We start from the raw sequence: 26,166 nt of genomic DNA, 5'->3' as shown, positions 1-26,166 counted from the left end.
ATTGTAAACGTGATTTTGGAACTGTCCTGAGTAATACTGGCTAAATAAATTGTGTCTTCTTTCTTCATCAAGTGTTGCCGCTAATCACTCCAATTCCACGAGCCCGTAGAACACAACAATATTATTATTAAAATTATGTTAATAGTTTTTAATTAATTATTTTAATCGAATCCGAATTATTTTTAGCGACTTAAGGCATATTTTATATCACACTTTCTTTGGTATTACTTCTATCAACTTCACCAGAATGGAAGTTAAGTGAGATTTAAACAGCGAAAGAAAATGTTATTTATAGAAGAGAATTCTGGCAATAACAGTTGACAGAAATTTTGGTAATTTACGGAATTTCGGTAACCTATGGTCTATGCTTAAGCTCACAATAAACCTATGTGTCACGAGTGCAGATATTTACGCATTTGTATTCTCTAGATCAACATAAACAGCAAAGCATAAATGTTATTAGGCTTTAGCTGTACCTACAAGGCGCGTCAATGAACTTTTAATTTAGTTTTACCTCTTATCTGCGTTTCTTAGAGTTCTAAACTTCAAGATAAAGTACGAAAACGATACGTCCTCCGCAGGCCTACATAAAGTGAAGTTTTAAGAGCAAATGAGGTTGAAATTTATAGCGAATTTTTTTTTTCTCTTTTTGTTTTTCTAACAGTGTACAAAGCAATATAGTGAACGCCGTGCGAGACACTATGACAAAACGAAAATTACAAAATCTGTAGAAAGTGAATTATTCAGCTTCATGTCTTCTAGATTAGCTTCTGTTTCGAGGCTTTTAAATTGAAAAGTTAAAAAATAAATAAATAAATAAATAATATGAAAGGTTTCAGATTTTAACGGTTGCCCAAAAGAATTTGTTAAGGTTTTCTACGCTCTTGCTGATCTCGCAGTCTACCAGTCTGCTCTTGTGGTCATTCCTGCTAACCTATAATTTTTTTTTTTTTTTTTGTTGTTGTTGTCTTTTTTTACCTTTATTATTAAGCATCGTTTTCTTCACACGTACATACAGTTCAACAATAAAATCACGAAATTTTTAAAAGCTGCATAACAGCACATGCTTAGAATGTCCGATGCAGCATTGAGCGTTGGCACATACTTTTATATTTTCTTCAGTCTTTTTTCAATTTATCATATCAATATTCAGTTTGCTTAGTTAGAACGATTAAAAAAAAAACAATTTTTTCTAGCGCAAAGGGACGTTAGCCCAGATAGGCTCTTAGTCTCGAAATGGCATTTTCCTTTGAATCACTGAAATGCGATGCATCACTTTTTAAATTGTTTCCACCAAATATTATCGCTCTGTATTATATTTAAGAAACTAAACCATGAAGAATATACATGAATGTAGTTTCTTGCACTGTGAAAAAACAACAGTACCTAGAGCTAACAAATTTTTAATAATGTAGTTGTCCACTCAAACATGGTCACATGGAAGCCCGAATTTGGTATTTAAAATTTGTTTTATTGTCTATTTCATATATTGTAAATTTTTAACGACTTTTTTATTAATAAACTCAATGACTTCAAAGCGAGCAATGGCAACATTGTACGGAAAACACATTTTTATCTCCAGCGCATGAGACTGTCTATCGAAAATTCTAAAAGCATGTTATTTTTTAATATTTTTAGCTCAAAGTGGTGTTACCGCAAATGCTGTCGAAACGTGTGTGTGTGTCTGTAAATAAATAAAAAAAAGGTAAATCTTTTTAAGTCACAAAGTAATATATATAAAATAAAATAAATTTGAAAAATCTGAAACTTTCAGATTTTACATTACACCCGATGGGTCCTTTTTTTTTTTTCACGTTTGGTGCGCTACCTTTACTTATTAAATATCATATTCTTCGCACTTAAACTATAAAATTCAATTCAACAGCGATATAGCAAAATAAATTTAAAACGAGCGTATCTTTAGAATTTCGGATACACAATCTCAGGCGCCTTGAGATAAAAAGGTTTTTCCTTTTGTACAGTGTTGCCATAGCTCGCTTTGAAATCGTTGAGTTTTTTAATCAAAAATTCGTTAAAGTGGTACAAAATATGAATTTGATAATAAAACTAATTCCAAATTTCCAATTAGGGCTTCCAGATGGCCATATTTGGTGGAGAATTACGTTATTCAAAACTGGATGGCTCTAGGTACCGTTGTTTTATCACAATGCGAGAGACATGCACACATTTATGCAGATTCTTCATTATTTTATTTCTTCAAATATAATACAGGGCAATAATATTTGGTGGCAACAATTTGAAATGTGATAGGGTCGTTTATAGTGTACCGACGCAAACTTCCATTTCGAGACTAAGGGCTCCTTTTCGGCTAAAAAATGTACTTTAATGTTTTCGAAATGTTTTTTCATACTCTTCGTTTGAATTTTCTGCATGAACTACTGATATTATATTTTATAGAGCAACGCAAGTAAATGCAAACAATGTTTTATATGATATCATTGAAGGTTAAACGAACTTATTAGGTTTTGTTAAAAGTGATTGGAGATGTAGCTTACTTCATGCTGTTATGAAAGAGCTATATGCAATTTTTATAATATTTTTAAGCTATAATAATTTTTATTCTGTAAAGAGTATTAGAATTTTCGGGCCAGGAAGCATTAGAATTAATCAATAACGGGTCTTCCACTGCTATCTGGAAGTGTTAATTACTTATTATGTGCAAGTATATGAATACATAGTTCTAACAGGAATAGGATATATGGTATATATATATATATACCATATAATATATATATATATATATATATATATATATTATATGGTATATTATATTATACCATATAATATATATATATATATATATTATATATATAGTTCTAACAGGAATAGGAAAATTATTAACGCAATAGATACGTTTATGAATGATATATCTAAAAGACGCATTAATGGATTGCTTATATGATAATGAATCCTGTTATGCGATCAGCAAAAAGAATAAAACCAAACTCACATACAATCAAATTATTTATAATGTAAAATAAAATTTCTAACATAAGTTGCCATACATTAGACAAGAAACTCAACTATAAAACTATACGTACTCAAACTATAAAATTCAGTTCAACAGTAATAACGCAAATTATATTAAAATAAGCCTATCTTTAGAATTTCCGATACAGAGTCTCGTGCACTGGAGATAAAAATGTTTTTATTTTTCCGTTTACAGTGTTACCATTGCTCGCTTTGAAATCGTTTAAAAATTCGTTGAAGTGTTACAAAAACTGAAATCAATAATAAAACAAATTTCAAATTCAAATTAGGACTTCCACATACCCATATTCTATGGAAGATTACGTTATTCAAATTTTGATGGTTCCAGGTACCGTTGTTTTATCACAGTGCGAGATACATACTTACATTTATGCAGATTCTTCATTATTTAATTTCTTTAAATGTAATACAGGGCGATAACATTGGATGGCAACAATTTAAAAAGTGATACAGGCTTTTAAAGTTTTCAACGAAAAATGCTAAAACGAAATTAATAGTCCTTCAGGGCAAATTGCTCCTGGACTAAAAAAAAAAAAAAAAAAAAAAAAAAAACTCTGAATGCTTTTAAATTTTATATTACGTTCAAAGACGCGGGTTTTTTTTTTAATGGTTTGTTTGTTACTTTTATTTGTTAAATATCATGTTCTTCGCATTTCAACCATAAAATTCAATTCAACGGCAATATTTCAAAATAATTTTAAAATGACCAAATGTTTAGAATTTCCGATACAATAATCTCGTGCGCTGGAGAGTTGACTTTCGTAATCAAAAACTCCTAAATGCTTTACAAAATATGAAATAGATCATAAAACAAATACCAAATATGGGCTTCCAGATACCCATATTCGGGTGGAGACGTATGTCATTCAAAATTAGATGACTATAAGTACCGTTGTATTTTCACAATGCGAGAAACATACATACATTTATGCAGATTCTTCATTATTTAATTTTTTTAATATAACACGGGCGATAATATTTACTGGCAAAAATTTAAAAAGAGATTCGCCGTTTATAGTGAATTAACGCAAAATGCCAAAATGAATTTAATAGGTCTTCTGGGCAAATGGCTAATAAAAAATAAGTAAAAGAAAAATCTGAAATATTTGAGATTTTACATAGTTTTTTTTAATGTTTTGTTTGTTACCTTTATTTATTAAATATCATATTTTTTGTACTTAAACTATAAAATACAATTCAACACCCAGCAATGTCACAAAATATTTAAAAGAGCATATCTGTAGAATTTCCGAGATCCAATCTCGCGCGCTGGAGATAAATTTTTTTTTTTTTTTTTGTTTGTTTGTTTTTGTATAGTGTTGCCATTGCTCGCTATGAAATTGTTGAGTTTCTTAATCAAAAACTCATAAATTTAAACACAATATATGAAGTAGATAATAAATCAAATCCCAAATTTCTGTTTTGGGATTCCGGATGCCCATATTCGAGTGAAGATCTATGTTATTAAAAATTTGATGGATCTGGGTACCGTCGTTTAGTCACAATGCCAGAAGCATACACACACATTTATGCAGATTCTTCATTATTCAATTTCTTTAAATATAATACAGGGCACTAATATTTGGTGGGAACAATTTAAAAGAGATTCGCCGTATATTGTGAATCAATGCAAAATGCCAAAACAAAATTAATAGCCTTTTTGGGCAAATTACCCCCTTGGCGTAAAATAAAACTAAACTAAAAAAGCAATAAAGTAAAGAGAACTCAATAATCTAACTTGAGAATGAAATTTCGAAAAACAGAAATTATCTCTTTAGTCCGGAAAAGTTCAGAAAAAATTAGTGGCCAGAGAGGTCAAAATTGCCTGAAGTAACTTCCTCTGCTGCATCTGATGAATACACTCAAGAAGAATACACTTAATATCTTCATCACCGCTAACGCAGCTCGCTTTTTATTATTATTATTATTAGAGCATCTATAGCAGGGCCAGAAATAATTGAAGTGAAGGCCAAACAAGAAAGAAACTTACAAGAATTCATGGAATAATGAACTTGTTTTGATCGCAGGAAAATGAAATGAAGAAGAAAATCCATCCTCCAGTAGAAGACATTTAATGCAAAATATTTCGACTGCCCTCCAAAAGGGATATATATGATTTACATGCGTTCAGGTGTCCGGAACAATGCAGTTTTGTTGTCTGCTGCAGTTTATACTCGACTAAGTATGTGGGTCAACTTTTTTTTTTTTTTTTTTTTTCAGAAGCAAAAGGCTCGAAAAAGCCCGCTATATACCAAATGAAATAATAAGTATCAAAAAAATCTTTCATAGATCTATCAGGACTTGTATGTCTCTTGATCTGCTTTGGGAACATGACGTGTCCTGAATGGGAACAGGGAGCTTACTCAAGCTATGTTCAAATATGTGCGGAATGGACGACACAAGCAGGAAGGGTTAATTTTACCCTTTATTTTCCACAACATTACAGGTGCTCCCACCCTTCGGGAAACAGAGACCAACAGCTTGTGGTCTGAACGTAAAAATATAAAACTACTAACTAAAATTTTAAATTAGAGCTGACTTTCAATAGTTTACACAAATGCCTAACAGTAAGATTGGCTTTTTAAATTATTACGTATGTAGTACGCAAACTGCTGAAAATTACAATATGTTTTAAATATCGAGATGACTAAACCTCTGGCATTAAAGGCGGGCAGCAGCTGATTGAAAACTCACGTGGAATGCAGCGGCAAGGCAGCTCACTTTCTCTCTACCTAACTCTGTTCTTGGCGAAAAGCCACAAATTAAATACTTGGGCGTTAGCAAGTACAATTTGCATAAACAAGATAAGACGTTTAATTCTGGCCGGAAGTGGAAAATAAGAGAGGATAGTATAGATTTAAAACAAAATAAACGTTAGTAAAACTTAAGATCCTTACAGATCAAAGTACTGTAGTATTAATAAAACATGCATAAAAAATATTTTTATCAGCTACAAAATAAATGATTTGATAAAGTTAAAAATAAAAAATCTGATGTGTACACTGCATGACTTCCTTGTGCGGAATATTAAATTATACGCAGATTTTTGCTGCATTTCATTTAAACTTATTTCCTCGAATTTCATTAGAGATGTATTTCTCATTGAATTAATTCTGTTTTTAGCTCGCGGCAAGGCAAAAATGCATAAAACCTCAAAATATCGCCATTAAAAATTGGAAAATGTAGAAAACAAGTAAAACACCATATATATAGTTAAAACCAAATATAGTTAAAACAATTAAAACAAATTTTTTTACAAAAACAATTAGAGTTTCTACGCAAAAGCAAACAGTTCGGCTTGTAGGCAACAAGGCAGATTTTTCGGTACACAAAAATGAAAGTTTAATTTGGACCCACTCGGCAAAACGACACTGAAGGTGCAGAAACAGAATTCACTATTCTGCTAAGTTTCAAATGTAAACAAATATGACTGCTATTGTAAACAAAAAAATTAAGCTCAGCCGCCCTTAAACAACATTTAAATTGTTGATAATTTTGCAACTACTGCATGCACATTAACTAAAAGCATAAAAACCTTAATCGGTAGATAAGAACAATGCTATTCAATAATTTGGAAAGCAAAAAATACAGAATTTTCCAACGTACAACAATAATAATAATAATAATAATAATAATAAATAAATAAATAAAAATTAAAAAAAAAAAAAAGCTCACTGAGCCGAACAACAGAGTGGATACATATATATTTGGTGCAGCCGATTGCAACCAAAAAGGAGGTGCACAGCTACATATTATAGCAGTCCTTTATACAAAATTTCAACGTTCTGAGGCTACTCGTTTTTGAGTATAGCGAGATACATACGTACGTACAGACGCCACCAAAAAAATTTCTTCTGAATCCACTTTAAATCAGTTTTACTATTCGTTAGGGGAAAAAGAGTCCTTTATTCTGTCCTTACGTACAAATGTCACGGAAAAACATCGCTAAATTGCATTCGATAGCAGTCAAAATGGATATTTTCCTTGAAATATGATACCCGGAATTTTTCGTGATTACAATACTTCCTTTACCTCGTACAAGGAAGTAAAAATGGAAAAGTCTGAATATTATTAGGTGAACATAGAAACACAAAAGAATTAAAATATAATAGTGTATGAAACTTTTTATTTTTTCAATATTTATGCTCTACGATGAGAAATTGCTCAGTTGCTTTGTATAATATTTATGCACAGTCATTATCTTGCCTTATCAGAAGTATAACATGTTAATTTTCTAGCTTTGCTATCATATTTGCAATTTTCAAACATCAATTTTATTTCGAGGGTTCCGTAATAGTCACAGCTTAGTACATTTTATTATTATTTTTCAGCTTCTTCTATTGGAGAGTGACCAATTCATTTGTAATCGCTCATTCTTAATTTCTGAAATTAGAAGTGGAGTTCTATGAAAAGTCGCCAAGAAAGTTAGACAAAAATAAATAATTAAAAAAAAAATAAATGAAAACTCGGAAAGATTTCAGACTTTACATTACGCCGAAAGCGGCTTCCCACCATTTACATACGCATACACGTTTCGAAAACATTTGGGCTTAAAGTACTTATAAACAACATATCTTTAGAATTTTCGATAGACAGTCTCCCTCTCTGGAAATAAAAATATTTTTTCCGTAGAGTGTTGCCATTGCTCGCTTTGAAATCGTTGAGTTTTTTAACCAATTTTTTTTTTTTTTTTTTAAGTTTTACAAAATATAAAATAAACAACAAAACAAATTCCAAATTCGGGCTTCCAGGTGCTCATATTCGGGTGAAGGACTACGTTATTCGAAGTTGGATGGCTCTAAGTACCGTCGTTTTACATAATGAGAGGGAAAAGTATACATTTATGCACATTCCTGATTGTTTAATTTCTTTAAATATAATATCGGGCGGTAATATTTAGTGGCAACAGTTTGAAAACTAATACAGCTCTTTTCGTGATTCGAAGCAATACGCCGTATTGAGACAAATAGCCCTTCTGGTCTAATAATAAATTGGAATTATATAACATGTAAAGAGATGAATAAAAAATTAATAAATTAAGTACACTTAATTAAATAATATAAATTAAAATACTGGAGTTAATTTTATTTGGGGCTTCAACTGAAAGTAAAATTTCGTTCAAACACTGAAAAGCATCAGCAAAGGGTTTTGCTGAATTTTAGCTTTCCCCCTCCCCCCTCATGGCGAGCCCAAGCCGTCCACAGACGTTGGCCTGTGAAGACCAGAGGCTTCACACTTTATTATTCACTTGGTCACTTTATTATGGAGGCACCTAATCATGGAGGTAGGAGGTACTTCCTACCTCCATGCACCTAATAGATGGGCCACCTTTGCTTTCTATGATTGAACGGAAACATACAGCCATCCCTTGTCTAGGATCCGAACCGGGACCCTTTGGAATCGCAGTAGGCTCCCCTAACCACTATGCTGTCTGGGTGGCTTTTAGGTCTGATTACATATACAATACGAGTAAATCGAGGCGATGCAAAGATCCTATTGTTTTGTAATATTTGAATTGATCGAATTCGTAAATAATAAGATAGGGTGGAAGTCCTCAGGCTACGGTTATAGTGATGTCATTCAAGTTAATTTGGCACTTCAGAAAGATTAAAAATGCTGATGAAATATCTACTGCGATCCAAAAGCTTCAGTTCTTCGATTTTTCTTTCTGAAATGTTTCTGAGAAAGCAAAGCCAAACAATATTCGTATTTTTCAATGATCACTACTCGTGTTAGCATGCAACGCTTTACACTTACTGCAATACAAATATTAATTTCGTTCCATAAGATTTGCTTAATTGAATTTAATATATGTAGCTTGATGAACAAAATGAGCATTTAAAATATTTTTACGGGAATACAATTTATCTGTACACAGCATAATTTAAAATCAAAACAGTATTGTAGTCCTGTAATGTTCCATGAATATGAATAATTTTCTAAACATGTCCATGGCTCCTAATATGAATCTGATTTAGCATCAGCAGCATTTTCATTTGCATTATCTCGTTGAGTGATTCATACTCGCCAGCGTAAATTAAATTTCACCCAAAAAACTACAGTCATTAATCATATTACCAATACTTTGTGTTCTTTAACCCTTTCCGGCACGCTACCTTTTAAAGTCGTTGTTTTGGTTAAAAAAAAATTTAAAAAAAAAAAAAAAAAAAGTAGGCAGTCTAATTAGGCCTAGAGGAGTACACAAGTAAAATTTTCTGAAGCACTTATCGTTTTAATTCTGTGGGTGTGCCCAAAGTGTCACACTGATTGAATAGAGCTTCGAAAAGAGTGCTGAAACGAGCATTGTTTTCAATGAACTGACCGATTAAATGCAGAGAAACAAAGAATACAGACTCTCAGTTGTCCTAGATGATCTGTGAGCCCGGTCTGGGCCCACCTAGGCTTCGCCGTTTAATTTTAGGCAAGATTTCAAGGTAAAAATTTAAAACTAATCTAGAATAAGGAGATTAGCATACAGCCAAAAATATAACATAGAAATTTCTTTTCAAACAATCCTTTTATACCCTAAAAAAATCTGAACGATTTCTTTGAAAAATGAGGATCTTAAAAAACTAAACATGGCTAAAATATATGGACTGGTTTGTGTTGAACTGCCATCTGCTATAAATAAAGAAGGTTCAGAGTAACCTATAGTAACTTACAACTCCTTTTTCATTCAAATTTTCTGTACGTACAGAAGGAAATTTTTAGGTGTGTCCAGACCAGACACACTGTGCCGCAAAGGGTTAATCGCGGCTCCGGATCCTAAAAGTCTGGAGAAGAAAAATGTCAGTTTTATGAACCTTAAAAGAGATCTTTACATATTTTCCATTAATGGAAAAATGTTATGCATTGTGACATAAAAATTCCATATCATAATCGTTAACTTTAACACGCAAACAGCATCATTGTATTATATGTAGCATAAAGAATTATTATTTTATTACAAAATTCACGGATTGCATCAAGAACATTTTCATCATAATCTAAGCCCTAAACAGTGTTTCCTCTCCTTAACCCCCCTGTAATCTTGCAGCCGTTATTAGAAAGTAGTCAGATGCTTCCGATCTATTAACCTTTTCACGAGCACTTCATTCATTTTAAGGTAAACATGCATGAGAAGCCTATAAGTAATTTAAGAAGTAATCTCTCACAAATTCGAGACACAGAAAAAACATATAAAATCATCAATTTAAGCGAACTATCAAGTCTTGAACGCTAATTTATTGAAAAGCAGTCTTAACTACTCAGCTACAGGACTTTTTTTGGGGGGAGGGGTTTGTTTTTCTAGATCGGTCGCGCATGAGAAGCACATGAGGATTATAATAATTATTTCTCCTAAGTAAAGTGATAATCCTTCGTACTTCTTCAAGACGGTAAATCCGCGAACTGAAAAGCAATAACTTTCTCGACAAGGTTTCTTTCAAGGTATTAATTTGCTTTTTCTTTAGCCCAAAGGAGCATTAGCCTAGAAGGGCTATTAGTCTCAAAAAAGGATTTTGCGTTGAATTACCATAAAAGTCTGCTGCCCTTTTCAAATTGTTGCCACCAAATACTATCGCCCTGTATTATATTTAAAGAAATTAAATAATGAAGAATTTGCATGGATGTATGCATGTTTTTCGCATTGTAAAAAAACAACGACACCTAGAGCCATCAGGTGTCGTTGTGCCCAGGGAAGATCTGCTATAATTGTTACCAAAGAAGAGATTGCATTTATTATCGATTATAAAACAAATGAGATAGTAGCCATCTCCTTGAGAATGGAGAACTTTACAATGGGTGTTGTGTCGGTATACTTCTCCCCTGCGGAAAACTTGAATTTACATTTGACAAGACTTGAAAACGTTTTGAACAAGTATACATTTTATTTTATTGCTGGAGATTTTAATTCGAAACATTTTAATTGGGGTTCTAGGACTGTGGATGATAGGGGTGTTTTAACCATGGATTTTTTTTAATACAGAATAATATTATTTTATATAATCAATCAGACTCATTACCAACTTTTGTTTCCGCAGTAGGGAAAGGTTGGACAGACTTGATTCTCAGTTCTGCCTCTCTCTCCCCGTTTCGTATTGAACTCAAGATACATGAAGAGGAGAGTCTTAGCGACCATAGATATGTTGCTGTTGATATTGAAGATGTTTCAACCTGTGAGACATGAGAGCACTGTTTTTACAAAAAATCTTGTTAGAATAAATAAATTTTGTAAAAAACTTAAACTGGATATGGAATTATTAATGACGGATAGACTGAGATCAATAGATGATGAAAATAATTTGGAGAATTTTGTGGATGACTTTGAAAGGTTGATTGTCCAGAGGGCTAAGAGGTACCTGACTATACGTGAAAATAAGGTCAAGAAAAACTATTGGTGGAATACGAGTTTGCAAAAAATGAAGCAACGGACGAGAGCATTGAGAAAGAGTTTTCAGTTCAGAGATATTGATGAAGAAACAAGAAATAAGAGAAAAGTTTTATATAAAAGAGAGATGGCACTTTATAGAAAGCAGATTAAGAAGAGTAAATATGAGAGTAAAATCAAACATTTTTTTGGAAAATAAGGTATATCATGACTGTTACTTTCGTTTTGCCCAGGGAAAGCGTCGGCTACCACAGATAATAAGTAGAGTCCAGGAGGGTGAATATAAGGAATACACTGAGGTGATTGAGGAATATTTTAATAAGAATTTTGACTGTGGTGAGTTTGAGGATGGTATTGTTGATCATGAATTGTTAAAATTTTCAAATTGTTGTGCTGATGATCTGCCTTTTACTTCTAATGAGATCGGATATGTAATTAATAAACTAAGAAATAAAAGTGCTCCTGGACTGGACAACATTTCTACAGTGGTTGTGAAGTGCCTTTATAAGTATTACGAAGAGTTTTTGTTTTATTATATAATACGTGTTTCCGCTTGTTGGTTTTCCCGAGGGCGTGGAAAATATCAAGAATTATATTTATACCGAAAAATGAACATGCGGTTAGACCAATTTGCTTGTTAAAATTTTTTAGTAAGGTCCCTGGATAGACTTCTCACCAATATATTGTATCATTTTTTCTACAGAGAAAATTTTATTTCGGATAGACAGTTTGGCTTTGTCGCAGGCAGATCAACCAATGATGCTTTGTATAAATTGATCAATATTATTTCTGGGAAAAAAAGAGATTATCATGTAACTGTTGTCTCATTTGATAAGGCCTTTGATTCCATTATATGGTCATCGCTGCTCTCCACCCTCGTGAATTTTAAGATTCCTTGCAATATATTAAAAATTTTTTGTAGCTACTTTCACAATAGGAGGGTTGTGTATTCATATGGTGGGGATTCTGAAGTGGTTAAATCAGTTTATAAAGGTTGCTCACAGGGATCCTCGAGTGCTCCGCTGCTCTGGGATGCAGTAATTTACAACTTGCTGAATACGAGTCTTCCCGAGAGCGTTGAAATCATCTGTTATGCAGATGACATACTTTGTGTGGTTTACGATGTGTCTCTTGGAAAATTAGAAAAAAGATTTACATTGGTGTGTGATGTCCTTGAGAGATGGGCTATAACAGAAAGACTCATCTTCAACTTACAAAAGACATCTTTTTTGTTTTTCCCAAATGGGGGAAAAAAGACTAGACCTCCCAGATTACGATTCCAGGGAACATTATTAAAAAGAGTCGAACAACTCAAATACTTGGGAGTCATTATAGATGATAAACTGAATTTCGAGTCACACTTCAAGGAAGTTCAAAGGAGAACAGATTCAATATTCTTATTTTATAAGAGAAATTTTCCAGCGGATGTCATCGACTTTAAGAGACATATAATTAGAACTATTTATAGAGTAGTTGTTGTTCCTATTGTGTTATACGGAATTGGTTGTTGGGGCTCCAGAGCGGCGGAGTTGTTGAGAATCAGGAATAAGTTATTGACGATTCAGCGGCCCTGGCTGCTGTCACTGGCTAGGTGTTTTAGGACAACTCCAACTGAAACTGCTTGTGTATTGGCCGGCACGCCGCCCCTCTCGATTTTTTATAAGTTCTTTTATGATAAATTTTTGTTATCTACATGTAAGATAGATTTTATGTATTATAGTGATTATTTAGCTTGTTGTACTGCATTTTATAATGTTAATCCTTACTGCGTACACCCAGCCAAGAGAATGAGCATTAATTATGAAATGAATTTTGATTGTTTTGGTGAACTTGATATTTTCACTGATGGTTCTAGGTTTGGGGAAAGTGTTGGCCTATCTTTTGTTGTTTACTATTATGGTATAGAAATTGATTATTTAAAGATAAAGTTAGAAAAATTTAATTCTGTGTTTCAGGCTGAACTTGCTGCTGTTTATTTTGCTATGAAATGGATTAAGAAAAACCTATCTAAGAGTTATAGTATTGTAGTTTATAGTGATTGTTTATCTGGATTACAGGCTTTGAAAAGCTACGATCGTAATAACTCTTTAGTTATGGATATTAAGTGTTTATATAAAGAAATTGAAGGTTTGCATGATATTAAATTTAGATGGGTTAAATCCCATGTGGGTATTGAAGGTAACGAGAGGGCCGACGTGTTGGCCAAAGAGGCGACTTTGGATGTTTCCGGGAAGTTTTCCGTTATCCAGCATTCAAGAAAAATGGTTATTACTAGAATCAAACAGTATTATATTGATTTGTGGTATGATAATTGGAATAATTCGAATAGAAGAAAAGAATATGCCTATTATTTAAAACCTATGTTTAATAAAAGTATTTCTTGTCATTTGGATTTTAATCAAATTGTTACTGGACATGGGCGCTTCCCGGTGTATCTTAAAAGATTTGGCATACAACAAAATGAATATTGTCATAATTGTGGAGTTGTCGGATCGGTAAGGCACTATGTGGAAGAATGTACACTTACTTACGACATACGAAAAAAATATTATTTTATTAAGATTTTTACAGGTGCTGAAAAAGAATTTAAATTTGCAAGGGAACTTACGTGTTTTCTAACTAATAATCGCTCTGATGTTGGTATTTTTATTTGATAAAAGTTTGTTTTTAAATTTTGTGTTACAATAATTTAAATTGAGATATTGGTGCTTATATGGAATTTTAACATAATTTTATTCAGTGCGTTATGTGGTGTATTTTATGCGTTTATATAATTATGTATTTTATATGTATTTCATGTAATATGTAATTTCATGTATAATTATGTATTTTTATATGTATTTTATATGTTTTGTTGTTGTTGTTGTTGTTGTTTTTGCTTGGCGCAGCCCTTGTTTTGTCATAAAATCTTGTCGATTAGGTGGATGGGGCTGCGCCCTATTTGTACCTGTATTTGTACTTAGAGCTATCAAATTTTATATAACATAGTCCTTCACCCGAATATGGACACCTGCATGACCGAATTTGAAAGATGTTTTATTATCTATTTCATGTTTTGTAAACCTTTAACGAATTTCTGATTAACAAACTCAATGATTTCAAACCGAAAAAAGGCAACACTGAAGGACATTTTTATCTTCAGCGCGCGAGACTGTCTATCGGAAATTCTAAAGGTATGCTGTTTTTAAATATATTTAACCCTAAAGAACATTAGTCCCAACTGACTTGCATACACCTCCCACATGGGGAAAACCACGAAAATGCCTATGCAGCAAGCCCGTTCGCGGGATTCGAACCTCGGACCGAACTACCAGTGTTTAGCGATTTTACCGCTCGGCCGCTAGTGGGCCCTAATTTGTACAGAGAAGTCAGGAAAGAAATTTTTTAAAGATAAATATATAAAGATAAAAAATATTTAAAAAAAAGAGGGGGCCTTTTTTCATTTACACATACTACATACACGTTTCAAGAGCATTTGGGTTAAAAACAATTAAAAACAGGATATGTTTAGAATTCCGATGCACAGTTTTGCGCGCAGGAGAAAAAGATATTTTATTCCGTAGTGTGTTGCCACTGTTCGCTTTGAAATCGTTGGGTTTCTTAATCAAAATTCCGCTAAAGTTAAAAAAATATGAAGTAGATGATAAAACAAATTCGAGATTCGTGCTTCCAAGTGCCATATTCGAGTGGAGGACTATATTCGAAATTTGATGACTCTAGATATCATGGTTGTTTTTTTCATAATGCGAGAAACATACACAAGTTCATGCAGATTCTTAATTATTTAATTTCTTTAAACATAACACCAGGCGATAATATTTGGTGGAAACAATTTGAAAAGTGATACAGCCGCTTATAGTGATTCGACGCCAATAGCCCTTCTGGGCTAAAGCCGCTTTGGACTAAAAACCTCTTTGGGTTCAGCTTAGAGCTGCTCGAATTATTACTGGTCTTCGGTATTCTTTCCCCAATGACATTGTGCTTTATGAGGTAGATCTGCAACCACTGGGTCTTAGAAGAAGTGCATATCTTGTTAAATACAATAATAAATTGTGTAATCTGGTTGTTAAATACAATAATAAATTGTGTAATCGTCGAACTTCTGATATCCTTCAGATTTGGCGTCGCAATCAAAGGCATCAGAGAAACAGTCCATTTATTACACACTTGCAATTTAATTGCTAGTACTGTGGAACAGCCCACCTGAAACAGTCTATCGATCCTTCGAAGGGCTCTTTGATGTCTTTTTCCATACTACCTATCTGTTCACATAAACAAGCAAAAAGAACTTCTTGATTATTTAAGGCAACTGACTCTCGAAAGAATCAATAATATTCCAGTGGACGCTGTTTAAGTGTATACGGACGGTACTATCTGTGGAGTTTACATAAAATCACTAAAATCAAGAGATAAAGATTCAGATGAAGAATCCCGACTATTGCTTTGTCTTTCGTAGTGAGCTAATAGCCATAAATGAAGGCCTTGATTCTCTTGTGTCACTCAGTGTTGGAAAAGAAATCTCGATCCTCTCTGATAGCAGAAAGTTCTATTCAATACTTGGCCTGGTGGCATAATGTGAGAGATAATATAGGAGTGATATTCTTAAAAAGCTGAAGCTTCTTTCCTTGTCTCATCAGATTCACCTATAATGGATTCCTTCCCATTTTGACATCTTGGGCAATGAGAATGCAGCGGCTAAGTCCGGTGCTGGAGATGCCTTGGTGCTTTCTACGCCTCTCACCTTTTATGGAGCTTTTTTCCATGATTCAGTGCAAGAATAAACCACTTGGCTTGTTCCACCCGTGTTACTTTGGAATCAGAGTAATCGGCCGGATAGTTCTCTGACACCTGATTGCAACAGACAAAATCAAACCACCCTCACCCGCTTCCTCAGCGGACATAGATCTTAGATATTTTTTAGGGTTCCAGTTGTTTTGAAGTCTGCACATAGTGTTCTCCTGAGCAAGCTTTCGTTGATCATATCTTTGCTTGCCTGGGGCTCTCTAGAAAGGATCTTAACTGACAATCTATTGTTAGTTCTGGATTTCTCTAGGGTGCACAATGTCATGGACCAGATTTAGCCTTGGCAGTCTTTGGGAATAAGCAACAACAACAAACGTAAATATTATTTAAAATTTATAAATTTATGAAGACTAACTTGCAGTATTACTTTTTTTTTTTCAAAACATGCCGGCCTATAGGCACGGTCATGGGGAAGTGGATTGTTATACCATTAAGCCCGGATTCGAATCCTGGAGAAAGCATGGAACGTTCCATATAGGGAAAACCAAGAAAATGGTTTTCCAGTTCCATACAACTAGTTCGTTCGCCGAAAAGCTAACGAACAGTGTTCAGCGGCCGCTGGTGGGCATTATACATCATATCAGAACCCATTACTTAATATTGGATTTCTGTAATACGAAATAACATATAATCATAGTGTCTCCTTTTTAGAAATCTAAAATTTAAGGAAATTCAATATTCCGTAAATCCCAAAGAATTCCGTAAATACGAGTAACGGTTTCTCCCTTGTTACTCTGTGAGATTATACTTCTGGATTGGAAAGCAGCTGGTTGATTCGGACTTTGATGTGGAGAACGTGGCTGCTAGAAAGGCCACAATCGAGTTAAACACAGGGTGAGGAGTAACGGTTTCATTTTTAATTACAGTGTGGCCCCCACATACCTTTCAAGAAGGTTTGAGAATGAATCAAAATGTGTACCAAAACATTCTGGCGACGACAGTTAAGCCCTGAATTGAAACTGTTGCAGCAAAAAGATCATAGATGTTTCAGGATGAATCATTGAGAATACGGTCAGAAAAACTCGGAAGCTGATGTAGGTTAAATTTTACTTGCATTATGGCCTCCAAACTCACATGACTACAATCCCCTTGACTATTACATTTGGGGGGCGTGGTTCAAAGAATCACTTCTAAGTCTGTCGTGAGCCAAGAAGAAAAGTCTGAGAGATGATTTGTCGACTGAGGTTATAAAATGCGCCTGTTCTTGTTTCTAAGGTTGGTAACTGCCAACACTTCCACCATTCATCAGATGTATGTAAACTACAGCTGCGCTGTTAAGTGCGCTGGCTCACATCGCACAGAGAATTGTTCGGCTAAAAGGATAAATATTGTAAAGTGCTGCAAATGTTTACAGCAAGTACATACTGCAAATTATCGCTGTTGCCCGAAATTCCCGGTGCATAACAAAAATGTTAAAAGTGATAAAAGTAATGTTGATTATAATTCTAAGCCATTCTTGAAAAATGTTGTAAATAATGATAAAATTGAAGGTGATAGTTATTCAAATTCGTATGCAAATGTGTTAAAAAATGGTAAAAGTATCCCGAAACGAGTTAGTAAGCCACAAACTGAGAATTATCTTAATGTTTTAAGTGATATAATTACATTTGTTAAAGAAATTTCAAATGTTTTTAAAGGATTATCAATAATAAGTATTTTGAAAAAAATTGCTAGTAAAATGCCTGAGATACAGGCTACTGACAATGCTATTGATAAGCTGTTTATACTATTTGAAGTTTTCGAAGGTATATTTGGTTCTCTGAATAATGAAAAATAATGGCCGTAAATGTATTTTTAAGTTAAATGGTTGTAAATGTATTTTCAATGTAAATGGCTGTGTGTATTTTTGTTTATGTAAATGTAATTAATGTAATTGTATGTATCTCACTTGGCACTGAAAGACTTGCACTGACCCTTTTACTGATATCTGCTTGTATAGTTTGTTCTCAATGAACTCTATCATTATATATATATATATATATATATATATATATATATATAATAATAATAAAGAGAAAAAAGGAAAAAAATATAGAAAAAAGAAAAAGAAAATTATTATTTAAAATTTAAAAAAAAGATATAATAATTACTATTATAGTTATGTATTTTGCAATACTTCATATGTGTATATTTTTCTTTCCAGTCATGATTCTAAATTACTTATGTTCTACAGGGGGTAGGGTCTTTGAACCCAGGTACCCCGGTGTTTGGACACCATTCCACTGGATCGCTTCTAAGGTTGGCTGGAGGTTGTAGCTGATGCTGAAGTTGTCTTCAGTGAATAAGTTTTATCTATAGAACACTGCTTTCTGTTGTTTGTAGAAATTTCAATAAATGTTTAAAATTAGAACATTTAGCAATGTTTATCCTTAACTTATTTTTCACGCCGAATCAAACCCTGTGTATAATACCCATTATAGTCTGTATTCTGGAAATAACTCGAAGTCGTAAACACAATTACATTGTTTTTACAGTTTTTCCTTATGTGTATTATGCATATTATTACGTGCACACTAGTTCATAAAGGATTGAATGCCTATCATCGATGATAGCTTAATGAAATTTATTTTCCCAAAAGAAATACGTCACAGCTCTGGAACATTTCACAGAAGTCAAATGCGTAAGCTCACACAGTACTCTGAACTCAGTACTCTCAATAATCTGAGATAAACTATGAACTAAACCCAGAACTATAACTGCAAACCGATACACTCTCTGATCTTATATATATATTTCCTCGTCCGCAAAGAAATTTTCAGTACATTCAATTTCTCGAAATTGTTGGAAGGCATACACAGTTACATTTGCATCGGACCAGTTGCAGTTACACAGGGATCAGACTCAAATTTGGGGTAATTTCGCAATAAAATTAGTCGCCAAAGCCATCGCCAGTTTGATGCTATTTCGCAAATTTGACTCCATTTACCTCAATGTTAAATGGACTTAACCCTGTAACCGTATTTTTCAGAGGATGCTTCGCACTCAGAAGCTTTTCACGTTGCATTACACGAGAGATACTACGGTTTGAATATAATTTCACTAAAAATATTACTATAAATGTCCGATTCACTTTTCAAATTGTTGCCACCAAATATTATCGCCCTCTATTACATTTAAAGAAATTAAATAATGAAGAGTCTGCATAAATGTACGTATGTTTCTCGCATGATGATAAAACAACGGTACTTAGAGACATCCAATTTTGAATAACGGACATTTCCACATGAATATGGGCATCTGGAAGCCCGAATTCGGAATTTGTTTTATTATTGATTACATATTTTGTAAAACTTTAACTAATTTTTGATTAACAAACTCAACCATTTCAAAGCGAGCAATGGCAATACTGTACGAAAAAAGAAGTATTTTTATCTCCAGCGCGCGAGACTGTGTGTATTGGAAATTCTAAAGATATGCTCATTTTAAAATTATTTTGCGATATCGCTGTTGAACTGAATTTTATGGTTTAAGTGCGAAGAACATGATATTTAATAAATAAAAGTAATACAGAAAACGTTAAAAAAAACGCCCCTTTGGGCGTAATGTAAAGTCTGAAAGCTTTCAGGTTTATGTATATATAAATGTATATATTCCTTTTTTGACTGCAACATAAATTCCACAACAATAAAAGTTTGGGAATGCGGGTTGAAGGAAAAATGAATATGAATAAGAAAGTCTGAAAATATGCCGTCAGAATGCGAAAGCTGTACAGCTAACTTCGCAGTAAGAATTCCGAATAGCACCCACAGATTTGAAACTCTCTTCTCCAAGCAATGAAGGAACATCTCCATAATTTTCTCTAAATTTGCTCTATTTCTTGATGCATTGTACCGACTGAAGTTTCACAAACTGTTTCCTAGTTGAACTCTAGAAAATTGATTTATCTCTGATATTGTATTATAAATTTTCCTGGAAGTGAGTGGCTTTATTTGCCCAGTAAAATTATGGCGAAAGGAAAGAGAACTTATTGCATTTCTTTAAGAAGTCGAGGAGCTCGTTTAATATTTTATTAAATGTGGGAACGCCACATATTTTACGTTTCCCTATATCAAAAGATTAATCACAACATTGCATGTTTTAAAAACAATTTTTACACATAACTCACTTTAGTCCACAGTTTTCTCTGCCATTCTCATTTTTGCAGAGGTTGCGAAATGAAAGAATCTAATTCCATGAAACACAAAAATGGTGCACTACATTGCGTGATATTTCAATGATTTCGTGAAATAATGTTGAATAATTATTATAAATTTACATTCAACAAAATGTTCTTTATGCTACTTTCAAATCCGATTACGAAATTTTCTATCAGAGATTGTTCCTGAGGAATCGACTTCTTATCTTTCGCAAAAAAATATAACAATACATTAAATCTTCTTGCGGCGAACATGTTCTTAAGGCGGTGACTTTTAAAAATGACGAATATTTCCGACAACATAAATAAGCATCGCCTTACTAAAGCAATCGCCTCCACAGAAAACCAAAACCATCCAAAATTATGAATGATCGTCGTACAAATGCACAAAAGGTACACTACATTTAACAAACAGAAGTCATTAAAAGTAGTGATAATAATCTTAGAATAAAATTCGAGTCGATTTGGTTGGATATTTTACCTTTTGTACCTCGTTTTTTTTTAAATCCTAAAGTAATTAATTAGTTTAAACAACATGTTTTATGAAGAATGCCTGCATGCTTTATCATGTATTCTGATGGAAGAATTCTCTATTGCTGTCACTTAGGGCTCTTAAATTCTCCACGGTAAAGTGATCAGGACAAAACAAAAAAAAAAAAAAAAAAAAAAAAAAAAAAATTAAACAGTCTATTGCACTTCAGCGCTCTGCAGTTTCACAGAAACTCTTTTATTATTTCTCTGTGATATCTCGCCTTTTAATGATCTAAGAATTTCGTCACCATATTTTTAAAGGAATTTCAAACATAAAATTACGTCTAATTTATTTTACTTCCAAAGTTCAAAAAAGTTCAAGTTCACTCGTTAGATACCTAATATAAAAACTTAAAATAAATAAATAAATAAATTCGTTTTGAGAAAATGAAATTCCTTTTCCATGCACTGCCGCCAAAAAATTCTTATTACGTTTTGTTTGATATGAGTTGCAAAAGGTAAGCACAATATTTGAAGATGTACTAAGGACTCATAAATTAGTATATTTTAATTCTCGGAGTAGATATATAGTTTATCAAGTTTAATAATATAAGACATAATTTTTTAAACATAATTTTCGCTTTCTCTATCCAACTTGCACGAAATGCAATTGCTTTTTATCCAAGGTATAGAGTTATGTCGTTCAGATTTCTATAAATGTTTCTCGTACCTCATACTGCTGGACAAATTTTTTACAAATACATATAATGTTTCAGTGGGTAGAGCATATATACAAGTGATACTAATGAAGAGTGTCGTGACCGATGACTATGGGTTCTTTTCTGACCTTATTTGGCGTCAAACATCAAATAAACTTTTACTTTTAAACGATTTAATCAGAGTAATACAAGTACAACAACTATATCTTTCGTGTATCTTACAAATTTGTTTTTTTTTTTTTTTTTTTTTGCTAGTTTGTTTGTTTTGTTTTGTTTTTAGTCCAAAAGGGCAATTTGACCTGAAGGACTATTATTTTCGTTTTGGCATTTTGCGTTGGTTCACTATAAATATCCGATTCACTTTCAAATTGTTGCCACCCAATCCTACTACATTTAAAGAAATTAAATAATGAAGAATCTGCATAAATGTATGTATGTTTCTCGCATTGTGATAACACAACGGTACCTAGAGCCATCCAATTTTGAATAGCGTACGTTTCCACCCGAATATGGGCATCTTTAGGCCCAAATTTGGAATTTATTTTATTATTGATTGCATATTTTGTAAAACTTTAACGAACTTTTTATTAACAAACTCAACGATTTTAAAGCGAGCAATGGCAGCATTTTACGGGAAAAGGGAATCATTTTATCTCCAGCGCGGGGAACTGTGTATCGAAAATTCTACAGGTATGCTCATTTAAAAATTATTTTGAGATACTGCTCTTGAGCTGAATTTTATGGTGTAAGTGAGAAGAACATGATATTTCATTTAAGGTAACACACAAAACGTTAAACAAATGCCCCTTTGGACGTAATTTAAAATCTGAAACCTTTCAGTTTTTTTTGTTTTTTTTTTTTAAATCATTTAGCGCATTCCGCGCTATCCGTGTTGAGATACAATATAATAATTGTAATAGTTTCGCGCGATCTATTTTATTGTTTTTTTCTCTGCATTTCGCTGGCGTTTTCACCCTCGCTCTTCATAGAGGGCGCCAGTGCCTCACAAATTGCCTTTTACGTTACGAAGCAGATACATTTTTAATCTTGTTAACAAAAGGTTTAGGATTTTCATTCTTCTACTCCAGCGGTTCTCAACCTTCGACTAACGCGTACCATTTAAATAAACATTGAAAAACTTTAGTACACCATTACATTTTACAATAATTAGTTTTCAATAGAAATATTAAACTATATATATATTGCTCTTTGCACAACCTGTTGGCTATTTGTATTAAATATGAACACATGAAAAAATATTAGATTAAAAATTGGTTACTATTTTACTTATCAAAATTTAAATTATAATACTTTAATTCTAAAATTTAGTGTGAAATTTGGGCGAAATTAGTGTGAATTAAAAGAGATCAGTTTCTTTACGTCTGGTCTTATTTCACTTAACTTTTACCGTAAATTAAAAACCGTTGAAGGTGGAATATAACGAAAAAGAACGCATACGGAAATGGCTGTGTTGCTTGACTGAAACGATTGCTATAAGCATCTTTGTCGGAAGAATAGTTATGCGCATGGCTCCCAGAGCTTGGCCCATTCAAAATATCTGGCGACTTTCAGTGCTTAAATTGCGCCGGAGCTGACCGGTGCCCGGTTCCGGTGCTCCTCAATTTTTAAAATAAATTACAGTTTTAGCCGGAGCGCACAGGAGCCCTAAATAAGATGAGCTCCGGTACTCCGGTAAACTGAACCACATTTTAAAGGGAAAAAAAATTAGAATTCCTAACGTTTTAGTTTAACAATAAGCAATAACAATATTAATAATTTCCCTATAAATACGAACTCATGAGAACATGAGACGTTCAAGTAAAGTTCCCTCACTCGCATGCAGAAACCTTTCCCTTTAAGAAAAGCAATAAATTTGAGGGAGTTTGTTTAGAACGCCTAAATTTCTCGCCATGCCATCGTATCTAGTATCACTGTATCTATTGTATTGTTATCGATGCTTACAGTTAGTTATTCTCGCAGGAAGTAAAATGTGTGTTCTTAAATGTGCGTTAAGTGACAGCGAGTACAATAAGAGGGAAATACCGAGACAAACTGCTCAAGCATGTCCTATACATTGTCTTTCCCACAGTATCCACTAATTGGGGGTGGGGAAGGGTAACCAACAACTTTACATTTAGGAGTCCGATTCAAGATTCATTTACCCCTGACACCCATCTGCTTGAATTATATCAGCAGAGAGCCGCGGTCAAAGAGAACGTTCTCTCTCACCAAGGTTCCCCTCATTTTTTGTTTCCACCCATTGTTTCGCCCTGGAGTTTTCATCACCTATACTTAAAGCATATTTAATTTTTGTAATGATAAAAGAACTCCCCCCCCCCACCCTTTACGATCAGAACTTAAATTGGGCCGGAACACACCGGATTTCAATTCCGGTGCTTCTTAGTTTTTGTAATAAATTATAATTCTAGCCGGAACGCACTGGAGCCCTGAATAACAAGGCTGCGGCACTTTTGTTACGTAGTTAAATAACAATTTCAGTAGAAATTTTATCTCGAAAATTTTATTTTAACACTAAAATTATATTAAAAGTCGCGTATTAAATTTCAATTTATCTCTTTTCATTTTATTTAATTTTAATTAATTAATTACTTTAATCTTTATTTATTTCAATAAAGAATAATTAATTATCTAATAGTTATCAATTAAATTATAATTAATTAATTATCTAATAATTGCTGATTAAATACCAATTTATAAACATTAATTAAACAGCTATTAATTAATTTGATAATAATTAACTATTTAATTTTAAAATTATTAAGGAGTTTAATAGTCATTTTATTTATTTATTTACTCTTGTTTCTCTCTACTGACGGTCTTCCATAGGGCTTCGGCATTTCTAATCTTAGAAATTAAGCCCTGGACTTCTACTATGGTGGTTACGTTAACACATAAAGCGGTAAAACTATTTTTATTCAAATTTTTGCATATGTCAACATTTTTCTACACTTTTTTGTTTAATTTATGAAACACATTAAAAAATAACCTGAATTTTTAAAAAAAAAATGTACACCTTGCACACACAAAAAAGGGGGGGGACAGTTCTATATCTCTCGTTCTACTGGGCCGATTGACGAAATTCAGTTTGCGTTTTTCATGTCTCGAAAGCTCGACTTAGGGTATATATTAGATTTATATATAGCATTGTTCTAACATAGGTATTTTGACGCAAAATCGGACTTTTTCTGAAACGACATGCCATATTTTTCCCATATTTAGATTCTACAACTCAAATTATACCAAATTACCAAGTTTTGCAAAAATCGAACCAGTAGTTTTTAAAATATTAGCTCTCAAAATTTTAGCTCTTTCATCTTAATTGAATTTGGTATATATTTATTAATATCTCGATTTTTATTAAACTTATTTGATTCTCCATTTCACATTTTCAAATTCAGGTTCATTCCGAATAAAATTCGCCCATTCTTTAAAATTTGTATTTTTAAATAATTTTTATAAATGTTTCGAAAAACATTTTGAGTTGTAACCTATAAAATTTTTACCACGATCTTAAAAGAAACATTTCTAAGCATATCTGCAAAATTTAGAGTTTTTTTTTAATTAAACATCGAAATATTTTTTTCGATTCTACGACTGTTATTTACGACGACTTACGATGGTATGTTATTTCATAAAAAGTTCGATTTTATGTGAAAATACCCAAGTTAGAACAATGCTTTACATCAGTGCTCCGCAACCGGTGTGCCATGAGTAGGATATAGGTGTGCCGCAATCAAATACATGTATTTGACATTTTGCAATTTTTATCATGTATTTAATACACAATGACAATTTTTTTTTCCTTAATAATGTCTATTTTAAATGTTTTTATATATTTCACTGTTGTGTGGTTGTGTGTGTGATTGTAAGTGTGTCAGCATTTGAATTTTTTCGGCACTTCCTTGATAACTCGGAACTCTTTGGTGTGCCACGAAATTCCAGAAAGATTTTTTGTGCGTCGCAGGTGAGAAAAGGTTGCGGAACACTGCTTTACATAAATCTAATACATATATCCGTGGAAAACGCAAGTTAATTTTCCACAATCGGTCCAGTGGAACGAAAGATATAGAACTGCCACCACCCCCCTTTTTTTTTGTTTGTGCAAGATGTACATGCATTTTTTGAATTATAGATATCAGGAATGATCGTTTATTAGTAATCGATTATCGCGAAAAGGGTACATGGGACAAAAAAAGTTGTGCATCCCTGCTCTATACCTTTTTTCCTACTTCCGTAAGCCCACCAGCGGCCGAGCGGTAACGTCGCTGAACACTGGTAGTTCGGTCCGAGGTTCGAATCCCGCGAACGGGCTGGCTGCATGGACGTTTTCGTGGTTTTCCCCATGTGTAACGTGTATACGAGCCAGTTTCCCATAGAAAGACCTCCACGAAGGCATACATGCCCTTAGGCACACAGCCCTCGAGACTTTGCCATAATCACACACACTTTACGATATCCATCGAATGCAAGTGGCGCATAATGTTAGTATATTTACATTCCATAAGTTCCGCCAACTTCGCGATTTATATGACGGGGATTCACATGAAGATACTAATTTAAGCAATCTTCTTCAAAATTTGTCCTCTTCTTGAACGTGGATTATTATCAGATAAGTCGAATTATTTTCTCTAAATCAG

General features: G+C 33.1%; 1 protein-coding gene across 1 annotated transcript in view; it reads right to left on the bottom strand.

Moving 5' to 3' along the window:
* Nucleotides 1-26,166, bottom strand: part of pont (RuvB-like helicase pontin) — a 223,399-nt gene that overhangs the window by 34,165 nt on the left and 163,068 nt on the right. The window lies entirely within an intron of this gene.

Source organism: Stegodyphus dumicola, chromosome 1 (genome assembly GCF_044657685.1).
Source record: "Stegodyphus dumicola isolate Sdum_Otavi_A_Nest chromosome 1, ASM4465768v1".
In the NCBI taxonomy this organism is placed as follows: domain Eukaryota; kingdom Metazoa; phylum Arthropoda; class Arachnida; order Araneae; family Eresidae; genus Stegodyphus; species Stegodyphus dumicola.
Note: the sequence above shows the minus strand (reverse complement) of the source record. Positions and strands in the feature narration are given on the sequence as shown.